A 19027-nucleotide genomic window follows, 5' to 3' on the forward strand; every position below is an offset into this window, starting at 1 on the left:
CACAGTGTATGGATGTGAATGCAAGGAGTTACAGGTGGTTTGAGTCCCGCAGCAAAGTGTGCCAGATGTGTGACATGGGAAAGGATGAGACGGTGGAACATGTGGTGCTGGAGTGTGTGAAGTATGCCAGAGACAGGAATGAGATGATGCAAGTGATACTGACTGAGTTAGGGCATGATAGGAATGAAAGAGTGGAGAAGACAGGAAAGAAATGGATGGTGTTGCTGGGACTGTGTAGAGAGGCGAATGAAAGGATGATTGAGGCGGTGAAAGAGTTTCTGGAGAGAATGTGGCGTGCCAGGTGTATGAACAATTAGGATAGAGGATGCTGTTCGTTTCTCTTTTTTTCCCCCTTCTACAGGAGTTACCGATCCAAAGGCCTGGCTCAGGAGTGATCCTGTGCCACTTGTGCCATCAAGATCAAGATCAAGATGTACCATCAAGATCAAAATCAAGTTTGTAACAATCATCAAGATCAAGATTGTGTTTTTGACTTGCTGTAGTATTACCGGCACTGCCCCTAGTGCTAATACATCCATACAAAGCTTCCTGCTGTCCGCCACGCCTCCATACACTCACCCTGGGCACCGCCACCGCTAAAATTGGATCAGTAGGTTAAGAAATTACTTTATGACTGGAACTTGAAGGGAATTCTTGGTTATATTTATTCTTGGTTATTACTCCACTTCATTCCTTTCACATACTTATTTTTCCAAATCTTATGGCTGCTTTGATCGTTTTGTATGAAAAAACGGCATTTCTTGATAAGAGCTTCGCCCCCAACCTCCCCTGTAACCCCTCAAACAATCTTTGGGGCCTGTGGGAAATTTTTTTATTTTTTTTTTATTGGTGGGAGGGGTGAAAATAAGCGAAATATGGGCGTTCAAAAAATCTTAGGAAATTTTTCTTATTATTTTAAATGCCCCAAACCTAACCTGCCCAGGGGAGCTGCATCATCCTGGATCCCTTGCTAGGACATTGACCTAACCTAGCATAACCTAATCTAACTTAGGTAAATATTAAGAGGCACGCAGCAATATTTCCTGTTTTTTTTTGGTTCCTAACCCCTACAATGTTGGGAACCTGATAGGAGGGAGGGGTGGAAAGCTAAAATGAAACCAAATACTGCCTTTTACCACGAAAATAAATAGGAAGCTGCCTACTACTGCTGCTGTTCTTGTAGATGTGTTGGCCACCATGTTCTTGATCTTGCTCTTGTTGTTACCATCCTAACCTAACTAAACCTAACCCAACTAAACCAGTAAATATGAAACAGAACAGCAGCAGTAGTAGGCAGCTTCCTATTTATTTTTGGTGGTAAGAGGCGGTATTTGGCTCTATTTTAGCTTTCTTCACCCAAAACCCTGCTTTCCCACCAGGTCCCCAGTACTGTAAGGGCTAAGAGGTGAAAAAAAACAGGAAATAAGGTTGCATACCCTTTCTTAATATTTATCCTAACGTAATGTAACCTAATCTAGCATAACCTAACCAAACCTAATGAGGGACCTAAAAAACTATACTGTTATGCCTTACCAGTGTGAGCTACTGATGTGAGTTACCCATGCAGTGTGGAGATTCTTAGGGCAATGGAGGTGGGTAGAGTTTGGCAGCTTCCTCAATGAAAATGTGCAACCTCTTCTTTATGTCTGTATATTGTATCTTAAACTTTACTGTTGCTAAATATCCCACATAGAGACTTTCCCAGCCAAACACAGGCACTTTTCACCTCACTTCCTTCTACTGCCTAGCCATATTAACAAATGACAACGAGCCTCTATTAGAACACCTGACATGTCTCTAAAACAAATAAAAAGTACAACTGAATACTGTGGAAAGTTGTAGCTGGTGGCCTCATGAATGGTAGTGTGTAGTTGGAGGGATCAGCTCTATAAATACCATGAAACCCTAATGTGCCACTACCCACGAATCCCAGTTATAAACAATAGAAAATCATTTAAATGTTTACTCTTGACTGGTGGAAAGCTTGCTGGACTTAGAAAAAGTTTTGCCACACTCGAGTGCTATTACAGCCATACTAGACATGTGCCTCCTAATTTTTTTTACATTTATGGTAAGGTCATTGAGCCTTCTACATGACATGTGAGCTTTGTGGACGTCTTTTCAAGAGTAACTGAAGAAACTTGTCTCAAATTTATCTTTATCCATTTTATATTTAACAGTGTTAAAGGATGTTGCAGTGGGAATGGCAGGGGAGGAGAAGGAAACTGTTGGGTAAAAAACCAAGGTAAAGCTTAACAGTAGCAGCTCTGCATGTATTCTATTGCTGCTCCTCTCCAGGACAAGCAAGCTTGGGGACATGGTAGGAAAGTGGGATTGTAAGGTAGGGGATGCAAAATTAGGCTAAATTTAGGAAGCCTAAAGTCTTTTTTTAATGTAGGAGGGACACTGGCCAAGGGCAACAATAATCCAATAAAAAAAATGCCCACTGAAATGCCAGTCCCATAAAAGGGTTAAAGCAGTAGTCAAAAATTGATGGATAAGTGTCTTGAAAACTCCCTCTTGAAGGAATTCAAGTCATAGGAAGGTGGAAATACAGGAGCAGGCAGGGAGTTCTAGAGTTTACCAGAGAAAGGGATGAATGATTGAGAATACTGGTTAACTCTTGTGTTAGAGAGGTGGACAGAAAAGGGGTGAGAGAAAGAAGAAAGTCTTGTGCAGCGAGGCCGTGGGAGGAGGGGAGGCATGCAGTTAGCAAGATCAGAAGAGCAGTTAGCATGAAAATAGCGGTAGAAGACAGCTAGAGATGCAACATTGCGGCGGTGAGAGAGAGGCTGAAGACAGTCAGTTAGAGGAGAGGAGTTGATGAGACGAAAAGCTTTTGATTCCACCCTGTCTAGAAGGCCTTGTATAGAGTTAGCAGCTAGGGGGGTGAGAAAAACTGGCAGAGACGTCTCAGAATGCCTAACTTCATAGAAGCTGTTTTAGCTAGAGGAGAAAACACCACTTTTTGGGAAAAATTGCTAAAAATTACTCAACAAACAAGCAATATCTGGCCTCCATATCCCTCATTTGCTATCCTAACCTTTTGAAGTCACTAACCTTGCTAACTGGGTGGGGCTCTGCAGTTTATCACAATATATTCTATCTTCTTTTCTCATTCTCTATCCCCCAATAAACTTGGGGGCCTGGTGGGAAAGTGGGCTTTAAGAGTGGATGTAGCCACACTGACAGGTCATTTCCAGCTATTAGGTGATCTGTTTTACTGGTCATGCCCATTATTGTGGGGTCAAGGAACGGCATTTCTCTCTCTGACATTTATTGTTGAAGTACTGTGACCATAAGAACTAAGATCTGTGAACAAGTTTTCAGTCTCAATTTCTCATAGAATAACATATACATTGGTATAAAAACACTCAATACATTACAATACTCATATGATGGAAAGGGTAGGAAATGTAAATGACTGTATGGTACTGCAAGATGATTTAAATAAGATAAATAGATGGAGTAAATCTTGACAAATGGAATTCAATTTAAGTAAATGTAAATTAATGGAGTTTGGTAAGAGTAAGAAAAGAATACAATATCATTATGAGATGGATGGTGTGAAGTTAAAAAAAATAAAAGAAGAAACGGATTTGGGAGTAACAGTTACTGAAAATTTGACTCTGGACAGACACATTGATAAGATTACTGGAGAGATGATGAATTTGTTAAAAAGAGTAAGAATGACATTCTCATATTTGGATGAAGGAATGATAAAAAAGTTGTTGATTTCCATGATAAGACCAAGATTGGAATATGCAGCAGTGGTGTGGTCTCCTCACGTAAAGAGGAATATTATAAAATTAGAAAGAGTACAAAGAGCAGTCACTAAGATGGTTCTGGAGTTGAGTAAATTGACCTATGAAGAGAGATTAAAAATGTTGGAAATTCCTACCCTTGAAAATAGGAGAGAGAGAGGAGATTTAGTAAACATCTATAGAATGATAAATGGTATGGAAAATGTGGACAAAGAATGCTTTATAAGTTTAGACACGTAGAGTACAAGGGGACACAATAATAAGTTGAAGAAAGTTAACGGTAGAAGAGACATCAAGAAGTATAGTTTTCTTCACAGAAATGTGAACAAATGGAATGAACTCAGTGAAGACGTTGTCAATGCTGTAACTGTCCATGCTATTATGACCAAACTGGATAGATATAGAAATGGGACACCATGAGCTTACTCCCCTCCCGTAAACCACAACTAAGTAAATACAACTAGGTAAATACACACGCACGCATGCACTCATGCACACACACACACACACACACACACACACACACACACACACACACACACACACACACACACACACACACACACACACACACACACACACACACACACACACGTGTGTGTGTGTGTGTGTGCATGCAGTTTTAGATGTGATGGTAGTACTGCACAGCCACAGTGTTACATCACAAAACACACATTCTTTTAAAGATTTTGGCACTCTCTTCCTGTTATTCATCAATGATCTAAACCAAACTTCTTGTCCTATTCACTCACTCCTACACTGATGATACTACTCTGCACTTTTCCATGTTTTTTTTTTTTGTAGAGGTCCAACCCTTCAGGAAGTAAACAGCTCATACAGGTAAGCCACAAAATGCCTGACACAACCTTCCAGATATCTATACCCTCTTCTTCAGTGACACTTAACTGCTGCCCTCTTCCACACTGAACATCCTCAGTGTGTCCTTTACTTTTCCAAATCTAAACTGGAAACTTCATATCTCATTTTTAGCTAAAACAGCTTCTATGAAGTTAGGTGTTCAGTGTCGTCTCTGGCTGTTCCCCCCCCTCCCAACACACACACTACAGTTTTTATCCATAACTTTTTTGCTGAAACATAATAAATTTTTTTTCCACAAAACACCCTTGTAATGTTTTTTTTTTTTTTTTTTATGTAGGAAGGTCACTGGCCAAGGGCAACAAAAATCTAATAAAAAAAATGCCCACTGAAATGCCAGTCCCATAAAAGGGTCAAAGCAGTGGTCAAAAATTGATGAATAAGTGTCTTGAAACCTCCCTCTTGAAGGAACTCAAGTCATAGGAAGGTGGAAATACAGAAGCAGGCAGGGAGTTTCAGAGTTTACCAGAGAAAGGGATGAATGATTGAGAATACTGGTTAACTCTTGCATTACAGGTGGACAGAATAGGGGTAAGAGAAAGAAGAAAGTCTTGTGCAGTGAGGCCATGGGAGGAGGGGAGGCATGCAGTTAGCAAGATCAGAAGAGCAGTTAGCATGAAAATAGCAGTAGAAGATAGCTAGAGATGCAACATTGTGGCGATGAGAGAGAGGCTGAAGGCAGTCAGTTAGAGGAGAGGAGTTGATGAGATGAAAAGCTTTTGATTCCACTCTGTCTAGAAGAGCAGTATGAGTGGAACCCCCTCTGGCGGAGACGTCTCAGAACACCTAACTTCATAGAAGCTGTTTTAGCTAGAGATGAGATGTGAAGTTTCCAGTTCAGATTATAAGTAAAGGACAGACCGAGGATGTTCAGTGTAGAAGAGGGGGACAGTTGAGTGTCATTGAAGAAGAGGGGATAGTTGTCTGGAAGGTTGTGTCGAGTTGATAGAAGGAGGAATTGAGTTTTTGAGGCATTGAACAATACCAAGTTTGCTCTGCCCCAATCAGAAATTTTAGAAAGATCAGAAGTCAGGCGTTCTGTGGCTTCCCTGCGTGATATGTTTACTTCCCGAAGGGTTGGACGTCTATGAAAAGATGTGGAAAAGTGTAGGGTGGTATCATCAGCGTATGAGTGGATAGGACAAGAAGTTTGGTTTAGAAGATCATTAATGAATAATAAGAAGAGAGTGGGTGACAGGACAGAACCCTGAGGAACACCACTGTTAATAGATTTAGGAGAAGAACAGTGACCGTCTACCACAGCAGCAATAGAACGGTCAGAAAGGAAACTTGAGATGAAGTTACAGAGAGAAGGATAGAAACCGTAGGAGGGTAGTTTGGAAATCAAAGCTTTGTGCCAGATTCTATCAAAAGCTTTTGATATGTCCAAGGCAACAGCAAAAATTTCACCAAAATCTCTAAAAGATGATGACCAAGACTCAGTAAGGAAAGCCAGAAGATCACCAGTAGAGCAGCCTTGACGGAACCCATACTGGCGATCAGATAGAAGGTTGTGAAGTGATAGATGTTTAAGAATCTTCCTGTTGAGGATAGATTAAAAAACTTTAGATAGGCAGGAAATTAAAGCAATAGGACGGTAGTTTGAGGGATTAGAACGGTCACCCTTTTTAGGAACAGGTTGAATGTAGACAAACTTCCAGCAAGAAGGAAAGGTAGATGTTGACAGACAGAGCTGAAAGAGTTTGACTAGGCAAGGTGCAAGCACGGAGGCACAGTTTTGGAGAACAATAGGAGGGACCCCATCAGGTCCATAAGCCTTCCGAGGGTTTAGGCCAGCGAGGGCATGGAAAACATCATTACGAAGAATTTTAATAGATGGCATGTAGTAGTCAGAGGGTGGAGGAGAGGGAGGAACAAGCCCAGAATCGTCCAAGGTAGAGTTTTTAGCAAAGGTTTGAGCCAAGAGTTCAGCTTTAGAAATAGATGTGATAGCCATGGTGCCATCTGGTTGAAATAGAGGAGGGAAAGAAGAAGAAGCAAAGTTATTGGAGATATTTTTGGCTAGATGCCAGAAATCATGAGGGGAGTTAGATCTTGAAAGGTTTTGACATTTTCTGTTAATAAAGGAGTTTTTGGCTAGTTGGAGAACAGACTTGGCATGGTTCCGGGCAGAAATATAAAGTGCATGAGATTCTGGTGATGGAAGGCTTAAGTACCTTTTGTGGGCTACCTCTCTATCATGTATAGCACGAGAACAAGCTGTGTTAAACCAACGTTTAGAAGGTTTAGGACGAGAAAAAGAGTGAGGAATGTATGCCTCCGTGGCAGATACTATCACCTCTGTTATGCGCTTGTAACGTAGGGGTGTTTCTTATGTAGAAGTGTGTCTAATATACTGGCAAATACTGTATATGGTAACCAAGCCTTCATTACTAAGTAACTGATAAAGATTTGTTTTGTTTAATGTTCATGATAAATAATTATGATTTCATTTTTAAAGCCAAGAGTTGCTAGTGGTTCTTCCAATCATGTTTGGATTCCTGAATTTTTTGACCTAAGAAATCTGGTCCCTGTGTTTAAGTCAATCCCAATCTTTTGTCTAAATATTTGGCCTTCAGTACTCAACCTATACTCTAGGAATTATGGCATTTCATTTATTGTGACTGTAAAGATCAAAATGCAGAAAAAATAATGAGGTTTCTTCACACTTGCTAGTGCATTTCCAAGCTTATTTGTGTGCTCTAGCTAAAATAAGAGATCCTTACAGATGAGAAACAATTTTTTTTCTAGTTGAAGTAATTTATGCTATCCTTTCTTACCCCTCAGATCCCAGTAATGGTGGTACTACCCAGTTTGCCCACCCTTGCCCGCACTGCAGCTATTGGAGGATTTATTGTCATTGGCAGTGCACATTACTTCAGAGGGCGGATCCAGGATGGCATAAAGCAGTCTGAGTACTACCAAGAAAGTCTAAGAATAGTTCGAGAAAACAGAGGCAAGAAACTGAAATTTTGGATTTATTGTCAGTCGTCATCATCATCATCATCATCATCATCATCATCATCATCATCATCATCATCATCATCATCATCATCATCATCATTATCATCATCATCATATTACCTTCATCATTCTGAAATGCAAACTTCATGTTTTACATATTTGGAGAGCAATGATTTACATTTACAAGACAAGTACTTGCAATAGTTCAGTTAGTTTTAAGGGGAGATTGCAACTGATGACAGAACTGTGACTAATTCCTGGGTGAAGAGATAGTGTTACTTATGTGTGGAGACTGAGCATGGCCTCAACTTCTTCCTTTCATTAATTTTTATCTCTCATGGGTGAATGCCAAGTTTACTGTCTCCATAACTATACCTTTTAGAAATTAAAGTGTTCCCTTAGTTCACATAGGCTTCCTACGCTGAATTGCAAGAGAATCAAACAGATAACAATACTATCATCATCATCTCTTATGATTGGTAGGAGGCAAATGGTTGAATTCATATAAAGGTATTGAACACTACATGAAGGGTAGTGCTAACATAACTAGTTTTGTTTGCACTTTAGAAACTTGGAAGTAGTCTAAAATCTACTCTGAAGAGGTATACACCGTTCTCGCCATATTTGAGATTTCATGTTAATTAATGCAAATACTTGATGCATGTCAGTAAAACATCTTGAGTCTTGATAAAAAAAAAACAGTTCACACATGAACAGTACGTACACATGAGCAGTATGTACACATGAACAGTCCCTGATAAATTATGATTATTTTTTTAAAATTGAAACTAGTGTAAGATTGCCTATAACACTGTCTCCACATGGATAAGGGTTTAAGTCAAGTTCATGTGGAAAAATAAAGCTCAGGACTTTACATATGAAGAGAAAGATAGCAACTGACTATCTCAGCCCCTCTTGAATCTTGATTTTTACAGGTGACTTATTAATCATATCCATAAATTGTCTGCGACTTGAAGATCAAGATAATGATTCACAAGTGGCAGAGGTGGCCAGTAGTCATCTTCCTCTTGATGTGGAAGATTTACTGTAACATACATGTGGACATTAATCTTTATCCATGAGCTGACCAAATAAAGTACTAAAGGTCCCATAGGTGCTTTACTACACAGTTTATATGCTAAATGTCATGGGGAAATAGTTTTTTTGCAATATCTACACTTATCTGAGACTTTTAACTTTCTTGCTTGTTCATGATTTCTTTCTTCAATCATAAGTTCTTTTTTTTTATATATTTTCATATAAGAGGGCCACTTTGTGCTAGTCTAAACACTTTTCTTGAAATATCTTCTGCCTCTGATGTGTACTAAATTTGACCTGGCCAGGCCAGGCTACTCTTTTTATGTATTTACCTAGTTTGTGTTCTTCTATTTCTTCTTCTGTCTCTGTGCCATTTTCTTGTATCACTCCTATTATTTCTTTTACCACATTAATGTCTTCCATTTGTCTTGTAGTCTTCAAAGATTGGGCTTTTCTTTCTGACTCCTAATATTGTTATACAACTTTTATGTCCATTGTGTTTTTGACTAGGTTCTCTTTTATTATTTTCATTGTGTGTTGTAAAATAACTTCCTTATCTTTCATTTGCCTTTACATTATTTTCCCTTAAGTTAATATTTTACACTTTCTGTTTCTTTTTTAATTTTTTATTTTCTCCCTCAGTTTTGTTATATTGTCTGCATTTATTTTAATATTCTTCTTTATTATTTTTTTTCAAGTTGCTGGCACTGTTCCTTCAAATGATTCTATCTTTTGCAAAATTTGTCTTCCAACTTTTTTATTAAGTCCATCACCATGCTTTCCATCAGTGTGATTTTTCTTGTAGTCATCTCCTCTGTTTCCCCTTCCACTGTGCCACAACTCGTGAAATCACTGTGTCTTGTGTCTCCATGTTTTGTGTGTGAGTTCAGCTCTTGCTGTCAACTTTGTGTGTGTGTGTGTGTGTGTGTGTGTGTGTGTGTGTGTGTGTGTGTGTGTGTGTGTGTGTTTTTGTGTGTGTGTGTGTGTATGTGTGTGTGTGTGAGAGAGTATTTATCTAGTTGTGTTGTACGGGGCATGAACCAAAGCTCATTTTGTCCTGTCTCCATAACCATATTTATCCAGTTTCTCTTTAAACATGTGTACACTGTTTGCCACAACCACCTCTTCCTTCAAATCTTTCCAGATTTCAATAGTTAAATATAGGAAGGCATATTTCTTGATGTTGCTCAAGCATCTACTCTTTATTTTTTTCCCATGCCCCCTTGTCCATCTTTCTCCCTCCTCCAACTCATTTCTGTCTATTCTTTCTATATTGTTTACAAAATTTGTACATTCTTTCTCTTCTCTCTTGTAATCCCACCTCTTCAGGTCTTTCTTCATAGCTTAAGTCTTTCAATTCTGGTACCATCTTTGTCGCTATCCTCTGTATTCTTTCCAGTTTCCGTATATCTTTTTTTTCTATGTGGAGCCCACACTACTGCTGCATATTCCAGTTTAAGTTGTATCATGCTTCTTAACAAGCTGTATGTAGAGCTGAATATTCCATTTATGAACCTTTCAGGTGATAATGTGTCCTAGGTCATTACTCCCAAATCTTTTTCTTCATTACTTTTTGTTATTATTTCTCCTCCCATTTTGTAATTCCATGAAGGTCTCCTTTTACTTTTTCCTATTTCCAACATGTGGCATTTTCTGGCATTAAATTCTAGTTCCCATCTTTGGCTCCTTGCATGTATCTTGTCAGTATCCTTTTGTAACTCCTTGCAATCATTTTCATTCTTTATTATCTTCATTATTTTTGCATCATCAGCAAAAAGGTTTATATAACTATTTAGATTCTCTGTCATATCATTTACATATATTTGAAACAATAGGTACCAACACAGATCCTTGCTGTACCCCACTTGTTATTTTGCATTAACTTGGAATTAGTGTCTCTGATTACTGTTCTCATTTCTCTCCTTTGTAAGTAATCATCTATCCATTTCTGTGTTGCTCCCTTTAGTCCTCCTTCATTCTCTAACTTCCACATAAGGCTTTTGTGGGGAACTTTATCAAACGCTGTTTTGTGATTCGGGTATACTGCATCAACCCATGCATCCTTCTCTTGCACTCCATCCATTACTTTCGTATAAAAGCTCTGTAGATTTGTGACACAGGATCTTCCTTTCCTTAATCCAAATTGCTTTTCTTTAATTATGTTTTCATCTTCTAAATATTGCACCCATCTGTCTTTAATTACTATTTCACAAAGCTTGCTTACCATACTAGTTACAGACACCAGTCTGTAATTTAATGGTTCCATTTTATTTCCCTCTTTGTATATTGGCACTATGTTAGCTCTTTTCCATTCCCTTGGTACTTTTCCTTCTTTCAACATGCTGTTAATTATATCCCATGTGGGTTCTTCCATTTGTTCTCTGCATTCTTTTAATATCTATCCATTTACTTGATCTGGTCCCATAGCTTTTCTAACATCCAGCTCTTCCAGCAGTTTCTTGATTTCTTGTCTCTTTACTTGTATCTCCTCTATTCCCTCATTCTGTGATACCACTTTCAGTGCTACAGAATCGGTTTCTTTTGTAAACACAGATTGAAAGCTTTTATTCATTAGTTCACTCATCTCAGTAGTTTCATAAATTCTTCCTTCTCTTTTTAACTTGTTTATGTTATCCCTATGATTTTTCTTTCCATTTACTTATCTGTAGAGGAGTATGGGCTCTTTCTTACATTTTCTTACTATGTCACTTTCAAAATTTCTTTCTTTTCCTTATTATACCTTATTATATCCTTGCCTTTCTGTATTTTTTTCTATTATTTCTGTTCAATTTTCTTATAATTTTCGTCCATGCTCTGTCCTTTTTATTTTTTGCTTCTATACACCTGGCATTATACCATTCATGCTTCCCAATTTTCACTTTATAACTTGGTACAAACTGTTGCACCCCCTCTCTGTGCTTGCTCAGAAATATCTCGTTTTCTTGCACTACTTTACCTTCAAATAGCTCTTTTCCAGTTAATTTCTCCATAAAATTTATTAAGCTCTACAAAGTTTGTCTTAGCATAGTTCTGTCTCCCATTTCTAAATTGTTCTTTCCTGCACAACACACTTTCCTCCTGTGGTACTATTTCTATTGTCACATTATCACTTCTTCCCAATGGACTCAGACAGTGTATACTTTGTCTACTTTCTGGGGTTTTCATAAACACTAAGTCTAACTATGATGGTTGTTCTTCTCTGCATCTTGTAGGCTCATTCACCCACTGTCTCACTTATGCAAACCATCATGGTTTGCATAAGTTCTTTGCTCCATGACCTGATATTTTCTTTCACTTCCATCTGCTCCTAGTTAATTCCTTTTCTGTTGAAGTCACATACTAAGAGCACTTTGTTACCTTTCCTTATCATTTCCTCTATGCTATTTCTTGTTTCTAGTTGCATACTTTTATATCTATTGGTCTCCCATGCATTAATTTTTGGTGTTATGTACATCACAATAACTTTCCTTTTGTCATTTCCTTTGATCTTAATTACAACACTCAAAATTTCTGCCATTCCATCATCATATTTCACTTCCTCAACAACAATATCCTCTTTTACCAATATCATCACTCTTCCTCCTCCCTTTCCTTTTCGGTCTACTCCTCCATGTGTGATATCCTTCCTTTGCAAATATCATCTTTATTTCCTCTTTTAGTTTGGTTTCCTTTAAACATGCCATGTCTGGTTTACTGTTCCTTCAGTAGTCTTGACATCTTTGTGCCACCATTTCTTTATTTTCATGTCCACAGCTTTCCAAATGAGTCTCCTCGTTTGTTCCTGTATTCTCTCCTTGTTTTTTGACTTGGCCTCTACTCTCAACTTTTTCAGTTTACTTACCTCTTCGTTGTTCATGTCTCTTTTTATCCATATTCCACTTATTCATTCTACTTTTGCCAATTTTCCTGTTCTTTGTAACACATTCTGCTGCTGTATGAGACATGAATCTTATTTTCTTTGGTCTTGTTCCATTTTCATTGTACTTTCCAGTTGTGTAAACCTCTTCAAACCTTCCCCCGCTGTAATTTCCTTACCCCTTTTTGCCTCTTCCTTCTCTCTAGCTATTTTCATGGATAGGTTCTTCTCCTTGACCCCAAATACCACCATACACATCTTTCTGTGTTCTGTGTCTCTCACAAGATTACTTTTTCCTTTATTATTTTAATCACTTGCTTTTCCATGTTCTTATTGTGTTCCTGTTGCTGTTACCTTATTATCTACTCCATATCCACCTTTTGTTGTTGTTCTCTCTCTCTTCTTTCCAACTTTTGACTTCCTCAGTCACTAACTCTTACTTTCCCAACCTTAATCTCTCTCTCTCTCTTGTAAGGCTTTCTTTAACTGCTCATTCTCTTCCTTGAGTTTGTGGATTTCTTCACAGTACTTCTTGTTTAAGTCCACTATTTTTGTCACCTCTTCTCTCAGTTTCTTGTTTTCTTTTATTTCTTTCCATCTCCCTCTTCTTCATCTCTATTATATCACTCAATATCTTTTTTACATTGTCATCACCCACTTCTCTCTCTTCCTTCCACTTCTGTATTATCGCTGCTAAGTTATGTATTTCTTCTAGTATTTCATATTTTCTTCTTAAATTTTCCACATTCGTTTATTTGTGTGAGCTACACTGAGGTCCTCATCCTCGAAACCTTTGAAAACATTTGCCATGCCAACCACCATCTTTCCTGTTGATATCACTGACAATGTTTACCTTTCACTATTCTCCCATTTCACTCTTTCAGCCACTTCCTGATTTACACTTTACTTCCCCTGCATTCACACATCACATAGTTCCTTATTATGGAGACAGGACTCAAGCTCAGCCCCCCCCTGTACAACCAGAACTTAGGTAAATACTCGGAGCTGCTGGGGATGCATTTGGTCAGCTGGGCGGTGCACACAGCTGTGTGTGTGTGTAGTAATTTTTCTTGGAAAATTGTAATTTTTTTTGGTAGACAGATTCATACCCCTTTAATCAGCTCATGCCCCTAAGAAATGCATTCAAGAATTTAAGAACTAAGACCACTGCCCTAATAGGTTCATGTCTAGTTATAGTCATATGCCAACAACACTACGTAGAGGTATAGTCTGCAAAATGTGTTGCAAGTACTCTTTGCTTGATAGAAAATTATTTTTATCATCAATTTTCTCCTTTTCTATAAAATGAACAAAAATGTCAAATAGCTTACATTAATTTATGTAGTTGTGAGGAAAATATGCAAGAGCTGCAAACACCCAAAAAAGTCATATTGTGGGTTACAAGCTGTTTTAATGAAAGAATGCCACTGCTGCCACTCTGTTGATTGGTTTCTGAGTGATAACATTAGGCCTGTGGGCCAGGCCAAAGCTGCACCTTACTGGTGCCTTGCATTTGTATCTTCACAGTTTTTCCCCTCCCACAATAATATATGTATTTTCATATCACATAAAACTGATTTACTGTTTTGACAATCCTTATGTTTATGTTAATAGTGTGGGCACCATGCTTCAGCTTGTAAGAGAAACTTAAAACTTGCAAGTAAATATAATAATTATATACATAATATTATAGGTTGAAGTAGGCATGTATAGAAAATTTGTAAAAAAAAGTTATCCAAATTTTCATATAATTCAAAGTATTTTACTTACCTTTAACATTCCGTAAAAATTAGATTTTATTGTACCACATAATGATTCAAAGGTATCATCTTTGCTGTTGAGATATATACTTCACTCTTTCTGAACAGGTGTTGCTCACTTGATGGGTGAGCCAATCAGGGACGGCAGGCTGGACTTGGGTGACAACATAAACAATTTTTGCACAGGCAAGGAGGCTCAGTTTCAAGTAAGTAGAGCCTTCACATTATAGTGACCACTTGTTGGTTGCTAATCATCTTATCATTATTTTGTTTTTTGTATATATGTGTACTGTATGTACTGTGATCTCATTTGGTCAGTTGAATCACATAACTATCATAACAACTTCAGCTGGTACAGGTATGTGAGTGTGTTAATAATTGTGATCCCTCAGTTAGTTAACACAAACACTCGCCAAAGTTGGAAACCCTCACATGTGTAATACCTGCCATAGTAACATATTTGGAATTCCCTTTTCCTAGTATAGAAAATAATCTTACATGCATATTTACTACCCCGTTATTTCACTTTATACACTAAAAAAGCAATAAAATAGTGATTACCATATTTGATGGCCTACAAGATGCACCTATTCCCCAAAGATGTCTTAGACAACCACCCTGCATCTTATACAAGAAACCTCAAGGTGAGGCCTCAAGGTTTAGGCATTGGACCTCCATGCAAAGTGCACATTGGACTTCCATGCAAAGTGCATTTCCCAGATTTGCTTATACAGTCAGATTGGTGCTAATAGGCGAGTTCAGTTCTACTATTGGTCTGCGCTAGATACAATTCACGTTAGAATTTTAATGAAAGCAGTGGCAGGAAATGACTATGATGACAACCTGGTTGAGATAGGCTCCTTGAAAATTAAAATAAAATATTTTTATGTATATAACTGAAGGTAATAAGTCTCATGTCATGTTCAACTCACCATGCCACACATGGATACACATATGCACACCGCCTGCTGCTCCAACCCACTTTTTTTCTGCTGTCTGTTAGTGTTGTCATCTTAACATGTTTTTTGCACCCACTTATGTACATTTCCTACTGCTTGTATATTGTGCACATTTCCCACTGCTGTCCAGCTAATCCTCTCTCTCTTGCCTGCATTCATACAATAGGAGTGGTGATATGGAGGCAGAAGGGTAGAGTGTGTTGTGATGATACAGCTCTGGCAGACATATTGGTGATGCTGAGGAGTAGGGAGGATGGAACAAAAGGCCAAACCATAGTATTTATCATTATTTTACTTTCCTTTATTAAATGTTAAAGTCCTTGTAAATGCATGTACATGAATTTTTCTTTTACTAAAGATCACCATAGGGAGTTCAGGAGATTTTGTAGATTATCAACAGATGTTTCTATTACCTAAATCCCTGCAAGCATTGAGGGCCTGGTGTGTGTGTATATATATATATATATATATATATATATATATATATATATATATATATATATATATATATATATATATATATATATATATATATATATATATATATATATATATATATATATATATATATATATATATATATATATATATATATATATATATATATATATATATATATATATATATATATATATATATATATATATATATATATATATATATATATTAGTGATGTATTAGATTTCTGCCTCTGCTTCTCTGGAGCTTCCACAATGGAAATAGTGTCCAGATTGCTGATGTGTCCACATTTTTCAAGCAATTAGAGCTCCACATAATTCTTCACCACCATATTTTTCAGGTAGTTAAAGTTCTGTCAAAGAACTGCAGAGATTGTGTATCTCTGCCTTTCTTCTCTGTTCTTTTTCTCTTCCATGTGTCATATATGTTTTAATTCTTATTGTCTCCCCTGTGTCACATTTTTGTCTCGAACTAGTCCCACAATGTCTGGTTTCTTTTCTTTTTAAGTAATTACTCAATTTAGTATTGATATTATACTATTCACATTTGCTTATATTATTGTCTAATATTGAACTCCTCCCTTTATTTTTATTATTTTTTTTCATGCTTCTTAGTTTTTTGCCTCTTTCTTGTTTGTTCAGGTCTTTTCTTATCTAGACTTTTGTCCAGTCATTTGTCCTTTGCAACTTCCATGAACCTGTTAGCATTTCATCATCAGTATGGGGCTTCAACATAGGAGTAACTCTCACAGTCTTTCTTCATTCTTTGTGTATTTCTCTGTTTTCCAAACTTAATTTACTTTGCTAAATTTCTTCTCTCTTCCAGTATTTTCTCTATTACCTTTTTCCTCTTCCATGACACTGAAGATTACTACATACTTTTCTTGCCCATCATGTCCCTTACTAAGGTTTCCTTAGTAAGTTTTCCTTTTTGCTAGATTAGATTCCTTAAGTTTCTCCTGAAGAATTTTCTTAAAGTTAGTTTTTTCTTCACCTTTTTTTCCTTTTTTCCATACCTCTTGTTTCTTTGTCATATTGTGCTGCCTTACCTGGTCACATATTTAGAATCACACTAACTAAAAGTTATTAGCAAAATGTGGACTCAACAGAATAGGTAACAGTAACAATAAATGAGTAACTGAATGTGTAGTGTGAGTAAAACAAATAACCAGACAACTAACCAAACCAGGAATTCTCCAGAGAAAGTAAGGTTGATAGTTTCCTGTAGTTTAATTTATAGTTGACAAAAAATAAAATTACTGTCAGGAAGCCCAAACTCCAGGCTGAGGAGGTGTGGCCTTTGTGGGTCTTATTCCCTGATGGTCATATTTCATATTCTTAATTAGCTCTTGACTTTTAAAAATATATATATTTTGTTGACATGTTTGTAGTTATCTTGTGTGTTCTGATCTGTGTGAACTTCTTTTACAAAACACCCTCCCCTAAGTGTGGGTATTATGGAAAGTGACAATACTATAATGGGTAATGTTTAGGGATAATAGGTGTATATGTTGTTAGTTCTTGTCCTTCCCTTGCAGGTTCCCCTCAAAGGGACAAAACAGACAGGAATTTTGTATCTTTGGGCTTCAAGATCTGACAGCATCCAGCCTTGGTGTGTAGACCGTCTTGAGCTTAGTGTTGAGGACCAGCCTGGAAAACGTATCCTGTTGAGGAAGGAGCACACAAGTGCAGAGTAAGTAAAAACGGAGCATAAAGGGCCTGTTACAATTTTACAAAATTATTACAAGTGAGATATGAATATTGAAGCGAAAATCTGAAGAGAGCAGAGATCTGTGAGTAGGATTGAGTTGGAATTTTTCCATGGAGTATTCAAGACTTAAAATATGTTAAATTTTGCATTATTTTTGTTTGAATTTTTTTTCTTTTCTTGTAAGGTGACTGGCCTTCTCACTCTACTCTAAAAGCTCATGGGTAAGAGTTAAAAGCAAAAATAAGCAGCAAAGTAAAGCACAAAACTTTTGTGTCAAAAGACAAAAATGATGAATGGATATTTTGTTTTCTTGAATGTTACAGATGACATATGATTCCCTAGTCATTTGTAACATTAACTGAGAGACAGAAGGGAATCTAAAATGCTCTCTTTCCATATTTGTCTTTTGATGTGAAAGATTCTGTGTTGTGCTTATTCTTTTATGAAACACCATTATCTTTTCATCACTGAAATACAAGTGACAAAGATAACTGACAGCAACTGCTTCTCTGTTCCTTCCTACTTTCTCTCTTCTCACCTTCAATCCAAAGCTGGCTGTTGTGTTTATGTGCACAAGAGCTTAAATTTCTCTCATCCACACACTCTGGAGTCTTCCATATTTTCTACTCTTTGGCTTAGATTTCAGAGTCACTCTCAACTTAAATTAAATTGTGCTGTATATTTCACTTAACTCTTCTATTTATGTAAAATTCTTCACATGTTTAAGTTTCAGAGTGGAGCACAGCTTGACCCATTTAACTTTTGTAGAAATCTCCATTCTTGAAGACATAAGTGTTCACTACCAATTTTCTTTTTTGTCTCACTGATCAACCTGATGAACTAACCTATAACTTAACTCTCCTTCATGACCTAGAACAATTAGTGCAGCACCTTACCTGTATCCCTGACCATCTTGGAAATGTGCCCAACATTCTTAACCTTTTCCTAATCTGTAATCTTTCTGCTTTGTCTTGTCTGTTGGGACATCTGCTCATATCCTCATATCTGTATCTTTTCCTGCTGCTCCAACTCCTCTTCAGGATCCTCTGAAATGGAGGTGCCTCTGGCATTTTACCTCAACTAATTGGGGGAGACTTGAAGTGGTATTATTCTGATTTTCCATGGAATGGCTGTTGCTTCTGTGTTAGAAACCTATCTCTGTGTGCTATGTACATAACAGAGGTGACTGTGCCTAAACCCTTAGAATGCTTATGGACCTCATGGGGTCCCTCCTATTATTCTCTGAAACTGTGCATTTGTGCTTGCATCTTGCCAAATCAAACTTTCAACTCTGTCTGTCAACATCTACCTTTCCTTCTTACTGGAAGTTTGCCTACATTCAGCTTGTTCCAAAAAAAGGTGATCATTCTAATCCCTCAAATTACTGTCCTGTTGCTTTAATTTCCTGTCTATCTAAAGTTTTTGAATCTATCCTCAACAAGAAGATTCTTAAACATCTATCATTTCACAACCTATCTGATCGCCAGTATGGGTTCCGTCAAGGCCTCTCTGCTGGGGATCTGGCTTTCCTTATTGAGTCTTGGTCATCCTCTTTTAGAGATTTTGGTGAAACTTTTACTGTTGCCTTAGACATATCAAAAGCTTTTGATAGAGTCTGGCACAAAGCTTTGATTTCCAGAC

At 37.4% G+C, this 19027-nt stretch overlaps 1 protein-coding gene across 5 annotated transcripts in view; it reads left to right on the top strand.

Annotated features, from left to right (window-relative positions):
* Nucleotides 1-439: 439 nt before the first annotated feature.
* The window catches only part of LOC135113189 (U11/U12 small nuclear ribonucleoprotein 25 kDa protein-like), a 65760-nt gene continuing 47172 nt past the window's right edge, over nt 440-19027 (top strand). For 3 of the 5 annotated variants that reach the window (XR_010274742.1, XR_010274744.1, XR_010274745.1), the window contains exons 1-4: nt 450-610; nt 7428-7596; nt 14367-14464; nt 17214-17368. The gene's annotated coding sequence lies outside the window, so the exon portion shown is untranslated. Of the gene's footprint in view, nt 615-7427; nt 7597-14366; nt 14465-17213; nt 17369-18426; nt 18490-19027 lie in introns of all 5 variants that reach the window. The other 2 variants (XR_010274746.1, XR_010274743.1) reach the window with 2 other exon arrangements.

The sequence above is a fragment of the Scylla paramamosain genome, chromosome 25 (assembly GCF_035594125.1).
Source record: "Scylla paramamosain isolate STU-SP2022 chromosome 25, ASM3559412v1, whole genome shotgun sequence".
Taxonomy (NCBI): domain Eukaryota; kingdom Metazoa; phylum Arthropoda; class Malacostraca; order Decapoda; family Portunidae; genus Scylla; species Scylla paramamosain.